The sequence below is a fragment of the Salmo trutta genome, chromosome 27 (assembly GCF_901001165.1).
Source record: "Salmo trutta chromosome 27, fSalTru1.1, whole genome shotgun sequence".
NCBI classification, from domain to species: domain Eukaryota; kingdom Metazoa; phylum Chordata; class Actinopteri; order Salmoniformes; family Salmonidae; genus Salmo; species Salmo trutta.
The window spans coordinates 5,644,799-5,653,782 of NC_042983.1; positions in this window are offsets into that span (position 1 = coordinate 5,644,799).

Here is an 8,984-nt window from a genome sequence, read left to right on the forward strand (position 1 = left end):
TAGAATGTAGACAAGTTGGAGCTTTTTGTGTGAAAAACAAAACCTAAAATTTCTAAACACAATCAAGAATGAACTGTTTGCTGAAAGATAAAGCATGGATGTTATTGTCTGATACAGTACATTAAGAGTGTGAGCCCCATGAAACCCCTGGCTGGCAAAGATCGAAAGAGGTGTATAAGAGAGTTTACCAAATTACCTCTTTCATAAACCCTGTTCAAAATCAGTTCTTTGAAAATGCACCAGATTTTTCTATTCCCTCTAACTTCTCTCTGACGAACCATGCTTTGGTAGGTGACCATGATACTACAGTAGCACCTTTGCTCTGACCTATCCATTCATGTCAGATATGGGCGGACAGGAAACCGAGTGCCTTTTATCATTTTGTTTTATTCATGTCCCTTGTGGAAGTAAGCAGATGATTTTCATCCCTCCCTTGCACACACTGTCAACTGTAATAGGATAATGTGCCAAAGTCAATGAAGCACTGATGTACTTTAACGCCTGTCTTTTGTTCTGGTTCCCTTGGCAACAAAGTGGAGAATCGTCTCCCTAACCTTCTCTTTTCTGCACCCCCGCCGCAAAAGGTCGCAAAATTGTAGTAATCATGGTCACGAAAAAACAGATTTAGAATGCAGTCATAATTGGTGCAATTTGGGTGCATTAAATCCAGTGTGAATAGAGAAGGGAGATGGCAGCAGCGCTCTCTAGATGGCGAAATCAGACTGGACGTAATAGAGGAAGAATGAGGGCTTTACTGTGACAACTGCCTCTTTTAAACAGCAGGCTGCTCTAAACAGGATGTACAGTTGAAGTCGGAGGTTTACATACACCTTAGCCAAATACATTTCAACTCAGTTTTTCACAATTCCTGACATTTAATCTTAGTAAAAATTCCCTGTTTTAGGGACAAATTCCCTCCACTTTGTTGTCCCTGTCTTAGGTCAGTTAGGAACACCACTTTATCTAAAACATGTGAAATGTCAAAATAATAGTAGAGAGAATTATTTATTTCAGCTTTTATTTATTTCAACACATTCCCAATGGGTCAGAAGTTTATATACACTCAATTAGTATTCGGTAGCATTGCCTTTAAACTGTTTAACTTGGGTCAAACGTTTCGGGTAGCGTTCCATAAGCTTCCCACAATAAGTTGGGTGAATTTTGGCCCATTCCTCCTGACAGAGCTGGTGTAACTGAGTCAGGTTAGTAGGCCTCCTGGCTCGCACACACTTTTTCAGTTCTGCAAACAAATGTTCTATAGGATTGAGTTCAGGGCTTTGTGATGGCCACTCCAATACCTTGACTTTGTTGTCTTTAAGCCATTTTGCCACAACTTTGGAAGAATGCTTGGGGTCATTGTCCATTCGGAAGACCCATTTGAGACCATGCTTTAACTTCCTGACTGATGTCTTGAGATGTTGCTTCAATATATCCACATCATTTTCTATCCTCATGATGCCATCTATTTTGTGAAGTGCACCAGTCCCTCCTGCAGCAAAGCACCTCCACAACATGATGCTGCCACCCCCGTGCTTCACGGTTGGGATGGTGTTCTTCGGCTTGCAAGCATCCCCCTTTTCCGATCTTTGTCCCCATGTGCAGTTGCAAACCGTAGTCTGGCTTTTTTATGGCAGTTTTGGAGCAGTGGCTTCTTCCTTGCTGAGCGGCCTTTCAGGTTATGTCAATATAGGACTCGTTTTACTGTGGATATAGATACTTTTGTACCTGTTTCCTCCAGCATCTTCACAAGGTCCTTTGCTGTTGTTCTGAGATTGATTTGCACTTTTCTCACCAAAGTACGTTCATCTCTAGGAGACAGAACGCATCTCCTTTCTGAGCGGTATGACAGCTGCGTAGTCCCATGGTGTTTATACTTGCGTACTATTGTTTGTACAGATGAACGTGGTACCTTCAGGCATTTGGAAATTGCTCCCAAGGATGAACCAGACTTGTGGAGGTCTACAATTTTTGGTCTGAGGTCTTGGCTGATTTCTTTTGATTTTCCATGATGTCAAGCGAAGAGGCACTGAGTTTGAAGGTAGACCTTGAAATACATCCACAGGTACACCTCCAATTGACTCAAATTATGTCATTTAGCCTATCAGAATCTTCTAAAGCATTTTCTTCATTTTCTGGAATTTTCCAAACTGTTTAAAGTCACAGTCAACTTGGTGTATGTAAACTTCTGACCCACTGGAATTGTGATACAGTGAATTATAAGTAAAATAATCTGTCTGTAAACAATTGTTGGAAAAATTACTTGTGTCATGCACAAAGTAGATGTCCTAACCGACTTGCCAAAACTATAGTTTGTTAACAAGAAATTTGTGGTGGTTGAAAAACGAGTTTTAATGACTCCAACTTAAGTGTATGTAAACTTCCCGACTTCAACTGTATCTCCCTGCTTCTCCCTCTACTCAGTCACTTAAACACACACAGACACAGTCAGCTGGCTGTTTTTGGGGTGTGAATGTAATATTGAATAATATTGAAAATGAAATTAATTGCCCCTTCTTGTCACGTCCTGACCAGTAAAAGGGGTTGTTTGTTATTGTAGTTTGGTCAGGGCGTGGCAGGGGGTGTTTGTTTAGTGTGTTTCGGGGTTTTTGGTTGATGTTCTATGTTTTCTATTTCTATGTGTTTATCTAGTTTTTCTATTTCTATGTTGGGGTTTTTGGAACGACCTCCAATTAGAGACAGCTGGTTGTCGTTGCCTCTAATTGGAGGCCATATTTAAGTGGGTTAGTTTTCTCTTGTGTTTGTGGGTGGTTGTTTCCTCGTATAGTCTGAGCACCTTACGGGACTGGTTTTTCGTCGTTTGTTTTGTATGACTATTTTTTTCCCTTCTAAATAAAAAGAAGATGAGCACCTTAACCGCTGCATATTGGTCTGATGATTTTTCCTCCTCAGACGACGAACTTTATGACACTTCTGCCTTTTCTTCAGTTTCAGTAATATTCAATTATATATTGACAACCTCTGTAGGAGGTTGATTTTACACATTTACAAACTCATATGAGTGATCCCTAATTTGAAAGTGTGTGTGGGTGCATACACCTATGTGGGTGTTCCACCTAGTGTGGGAACCCCCCATTAGAGCAGGTATGCAGGGAATATTAATATAATTTGTTATTACTCTCTGGCAGTCTGCTGGAGCCCAGTAGGGGCATGGATGTCTTTTTGCCTCTACCCACAGAGAGGGAACTGGAGATGGCTTGGATTTGTATGGAATAGGGGTTTAGGGACTAGAGGTTGGACCCAAGGCAGGGACTGAGACTGGAACTAGAGCTGGGGCTAAATCTATACACTTGGAGGGTGGGGCTGGTTCAAGGGTCATGTTCTGGAAGGGGGATGGGTTCCAGATCGACGGCTGCTTCTGGTTTCCTTCCCTCCAGGATGTGTGACGTCTTGTGGAAGAGGAGAGAAGAGAAAGAGAGTATTTGTCTGTGTGAGTGATTAAGTGATTGATTGTCTTTCTCTCTCTCTCTCCGGGCTTGGTTTGTGTGGCATCCCAGAGAACCATTTAATAAAGACTGGTGTGAAGAGCCTCACAGCCATCAGAAACAATGCTGGATAAGTGTGTGTGTGTGTGCGTCAGTGGGAACAGTGAACAGAACACTACGCACAAACCGATTTACTTCTTCATGCAGTCAATAGTCAGCTGTTACATGTATACAGAATCTGATGTAATTACACAACTGTTATCAAAAACATTACAATGCAATGCAACCATGTGCTATTGGAAAAACTTGAAGTCCCATGGTAGGCTGGATTCCCCTGGTGGGATATATTTGTGCTGTATTAGGAGGTGACACAATGTGAACAGTGTTGCACAGCGTAACCAAACACAACCATAGGTTCCTAGGTCAGCTCCCGGAGAGGGTGATTAGTAAAATATAGACAAATAGAGGGCGCAAACGAAAGGGAGGGAACAAGGACAGCGAAAGAGCAAAGGTCAATGAGGGAGAGCAGAGAAAGACAGAAAGATGTCATTGCCATGATTGCAAAAGATAGTTAAAAATGTTCAGTACACAGCATAAGCGACAAGCTGCCCTTGGCTCGTCTCTTTGTCTCTCTTCTCTGAGTAAATAAGACCAGACCAGGTTTTCCTAAATTTTTATGTCATGTAGGAAATGTATTGGACAGAGAAGTGTGTCCTGTATAGTCTCAATAGTCATATTTGACCCCTTGCCTAGTCTAGCTGGATTTCTGTATCAGTATGTTTTCTCAGTATAGAATGTAGATACTGTAGTGATGTCAATAACGGTTTGACTAAAGTTTGTTAAACTTTTTTTAAATCAATATCAACAGGTACAAGTCAAACATTAGTGGTTTTAACCCCAAAATTGGCAAAACCCTAAATTCAAAGCTTATGGTTGATTTTGGCATGAGCTGCTTTTAAAAAAAAAAGTATATTTTACCTTGTCTACCACTCATACATGCACATTGAAACGCACACACACACACTTCCCAAAAGGCACTTTTTCTGTGCGTCTCGGGTAAGGTTCCCTTTTCAATCAAAACTGCTAACTGACAAGCAGAATAAATCACTCTTACCCTGGGAGAGAGCATGTTTGAATATGCTGTTTGTTGTTGCGTGACTATTTATCCCGCACGGACAGCAAACATGGTTTCATTGATTTCATTGAATCCAAAGTGCAAAAAAACATATTTACCTCACAAATATGCGCATTGAGCATGGGAAATACAGTCTACAATTTTTTTTTATTTTTTTATGATTATTAAATGTGCTGTGCACATTCTCCAGTTCTTACTTATATAATATGACTCAAGTCGCTTTTATACGTATTGCATCTATCCATCTTATTTTACAGATCTAAATCCACTATATGTGGAATACATAAACAGATAAAAGTAATCAACCCTTCATTCATCCCTTTCTCTCATTTGTTTTCCCAATCTTTCACTCCTGCACCCGAAGTTTTAGCTTGTGGATTTTTTCCCTTCTTTTAAATGTTCTATCTTTTAATTATTTCTTCCTCCCTGTGTGGCTTCCATAATGAATCACTCTTACCCTGGGAGAGAGGATGCTTGAATGTGCTGTTTGTTATTGCCTGACTATTTATCTCACACAGACTGCAAACATATTTTCATTGATTTTATTGAATCCAATGTGCAAAAAGTCACATTTACCTTACAAATATGCAGTGTACATTGCCCAGTTTATATTTAATAGGAGCCAAGTTCTCTTTTATAAATGTAGCATCTAGATTTGATTTTACAGATGTAAATTCACTAAATGTGAAATACATTTTAAATGCCAATGAAGAGAAGCCCTCAGTCAGCACCCCTTCATTCATCCCTTTCTCTCGTTTGACGTTGGATGGTGTATACCATGTGTATCCCGTACATATGACCAATACAACTTGAAACTTGATTATGTCAATCTCCATTCAAGGTAATAATAAAAGTTAGCCATGCAGTTATAACAAAGTAAAAGTGATAGGAAAGTAAATGCAATTCTATTTTGTTTTCACCATGTTTCAGTCTTGCACCATGTTGTTTTAGCTTGGGGGATTTTCTCCTTCTTTTAAATGCTCCATCTTTTTCTTTCTTTCTTCCTCCCTGGGTTCCTTCCTGTACTCACTTTCCACCCCCACCTTCCCTATTTTCATCAGTGTTAAGTCCTTGATTTATATTCTGTGATAACAGCCTACATTAAAACACAAACAGACTCTTATAAATTAACATTTGCATGATGCATTCAGTAATTAGAGTGGGCGTCTGTTTTAATTGTCTTGTTTTGCCACTGACTGGGGCTCTAACGCTGCTTCTCTGTAGATCCTCCACATCCAAACAGAAGCTACACCAATTCACTTCAATTTTCCCATCTCAGTCCATCCCTCCATCCGTCCCATGTGGGTTTTTTTATGCGTCTGACTGGGTAAGGAGTCATGATGCATTGCGCAAATGGCGGGTGAAAACCAGTGTCTGACCCGATGTGAGGCTATTAGTCTTCATCAGATATAGACATGCGTTCTCACATCTTCTCGGTCCCTGTTTAGTAAATGAGATGAAGTGGACTTGTGTATAGGGTTCACTTTTTTATGATTTACGTCAGTTCTAAGTATTCAAAACCCAGTATATTACTTTTTATGCTTTGATTATTGTCATTTCCAAACACACACACACACACACACACACACACACACACACACACACACACACACACACACACACACACACACACTCACACACACACAAACACACACGTCCTTCCCAATGAAAGCATTAATGCTATTAGGTTGTGCCTACATGCATGTGTGTGTGAATGTATGTGTGAGTGAAGCCTGCGGCGCTCTCAGCTCCTGCCATCATAATTCAATAGAGAGCAAGCTGCTGACAGTGGTGGTGAATGGCTACTCACTCGGTGTGAACCCTTACTAAATGCATTATAGGGGACATTAAGTGAAGAATAGGAGGATAAATTCCATTTGAATTAAATTAAGCATAGCCTTTGTGGTACAGTTGAAGTCGGGAAGTTTACATACACTTAGGTTGGAGTCATTAAAACTCATTTTTCAACCACTCCACAAATTTCTTGTTAACAAACTATAGTTTTGGCAAGTCGGTTAGGACATCTACTTTGTGCATGACACAAGTCATTTTTCAAACAATTGTTTACAGACAGATTATTTCACTTATAAGTCACTGTATCACAATTCCAGTGGGTAAGAAGTTTACATACACCAAGTTGACTATGCCTTTAAACAGCTTGGAAAATTATGTCATGGCTTTAGAAGCTTCTGATATGCTAATTGACATAATTTTAGTCAATTGGAGGTGTACCTGTGGATGTATTTCAAGGCCTGCCTTCAAACTCAGTGCCTCTTCGCTTGACATCATGGAAAAATCTAAAGAAATCAGCCAAGACCTCAGAAAAAAATTGTAGACCTCCACAAGTCTGGTTCATCCTTGGAAGCAATTTCCAAACGCCTGAAAGTACCACATTCATCTGTACAAACAATAGTACGCAAGTATAAACACCATGGGACCACGCAGCCATTATACCGCTCAGGAAGGAGACACGTTCTGTCTCCTAGAGATTAACGTACTTTGGTGGGAAAGTGCAAATCAATCCCAGAACAACAGCAAAAGACCTTGTGAAGATGCTGGAGGAAACAGGTACAAAAGTATCTATATCCACAGTAAAACGAGTCCTATATCGACATAACCTGAAAGACCGCTCAGCAAGGAAGAAGCCATTGCCTCAAAACGGCCATAAAAAAAGCCAGACTACGGTTTGCACATGGGGACAAAGAGCGTACTTTTTGGAGGAATGTCCTCTGGTCTGATGAAACAAAAATAGAACTGTTTGGCCATAATGATCATTGTTATGTTTGGAGGAAAAAGGGGGAAGCTTGCAAGCCGAAGAACACCATCCCAACCGTGAAGCACGGGGGTGGCAGCATCATGTTGTGGGGGTGCTTTGCTGCAGGAGGGACTGGTGCACTTCATATAATTGTTGGCATCATGAGAAGGAAAATTATGTGGATATATTGAAGCAATATCTCAAGACATCAGTCAGGAAGTTAAAGCTTTGTCGCAAATGGGTCTTCCAAATGGACAATGACCCCAAGCATTCTTCCAAAGTTGTGGCAAAATGGCTTAAGGACAACAAAGTCAAGGTATTGGAGTGGCCATCACAAAGCCCTGACTTCAATCCTATAGAAAATGTATGGGCAGAACTGAAAAAGCATGTGCGAGCAAGGAGGCCTACAAACCTGACTCAGTTACACCAGCTCTGTCAGGAGGAATGGGCCAAAATTCACCCAACTTACTATGGGAAGCTTGTGGAAGGTTACCCAAAACGTGTGAACCAGTTAAACAATTTAAAGGCAATGCTACAAAATACTAATTGAGTGTATGTAAACTTCTGACCCAATGGGAATGTGATGAAAGAAATAAAAGCTGAAATAAATAATTCTCTCTACTACTATTCTGACATTTCACATTCTTAAAATAAAGTGGTTGTGGTGATCGTCGTAAGGAGAAGACCAAGGTGCAGCGTGGTAAGTGTTCATATTTCTATTTTATTTAACTCAGAACACTAAATCAAAATAATAAACAACGAAAAATGAACGTCACGTTCTGCAGGCTTACTGAGCTGTACAAAAACAAGATCCCACACTGAAGGAGGGAAAAAGGGCTGCTGTCATAGTCCGTGTATGTAGGTGGCAGGGAAGTCAGGCGCAGGAGAAAACAGAGTGGTTTAAAAAATGGAATATTTATTTCCAAAACCAACGTAGAAAAGAATCCGGGTAAAACAATAACCCGTCGCACACCGATATAGACACAACACGTACATAACAAACAAACAATCACCGACAGAGAAATGAGGGGAATCAGAGGGTTAAATACACAACATATAATTACTGGGATATGAAACAGGTGTGTAAAGAGACCAGACAAAACCAATGGAAAATGAAAAACTGATCAATGGTGGCTAGAAGGCCGGTGATGTCGACCGCCGAACACCACTCGAACAAGGAGGGGCATCAACTTCAGTAGAAGTCGTGACAGCTGCCTAAGTATGACTCCCAATCAGAGACAACGATAGACAGCTGTCTCTGATTGGAAACCATACTACGCCACTCAAAGGGAAAAAAACAACATAGAAATATAACACATAGAATGCCCACCCCACACCCTGACCTAACAAAATAGAGAAATAAAACGTCTCTCTCAGGTCAGGGCGTGACAGTGGTGATCCTAACTGACCTAAGACAGGGAATATTTACTATATATATATGGCTTTGGTGATGCTTAGTAAATGTTTTTTTGAATCTCCGGTGTCCAAGCCCTAATTAGATACAGAATGTGTACCCAGAGAAATCACAGGCTACATGATCAACAGTCCCTGTCTGCTCTGAAAGGACAGCAACAGCACCTCAACACTCAAGCTTTAGGACATGCAACTTCCGCACTGCTTATTGCAATAGCAAGGTTGACAGGAATGTTTT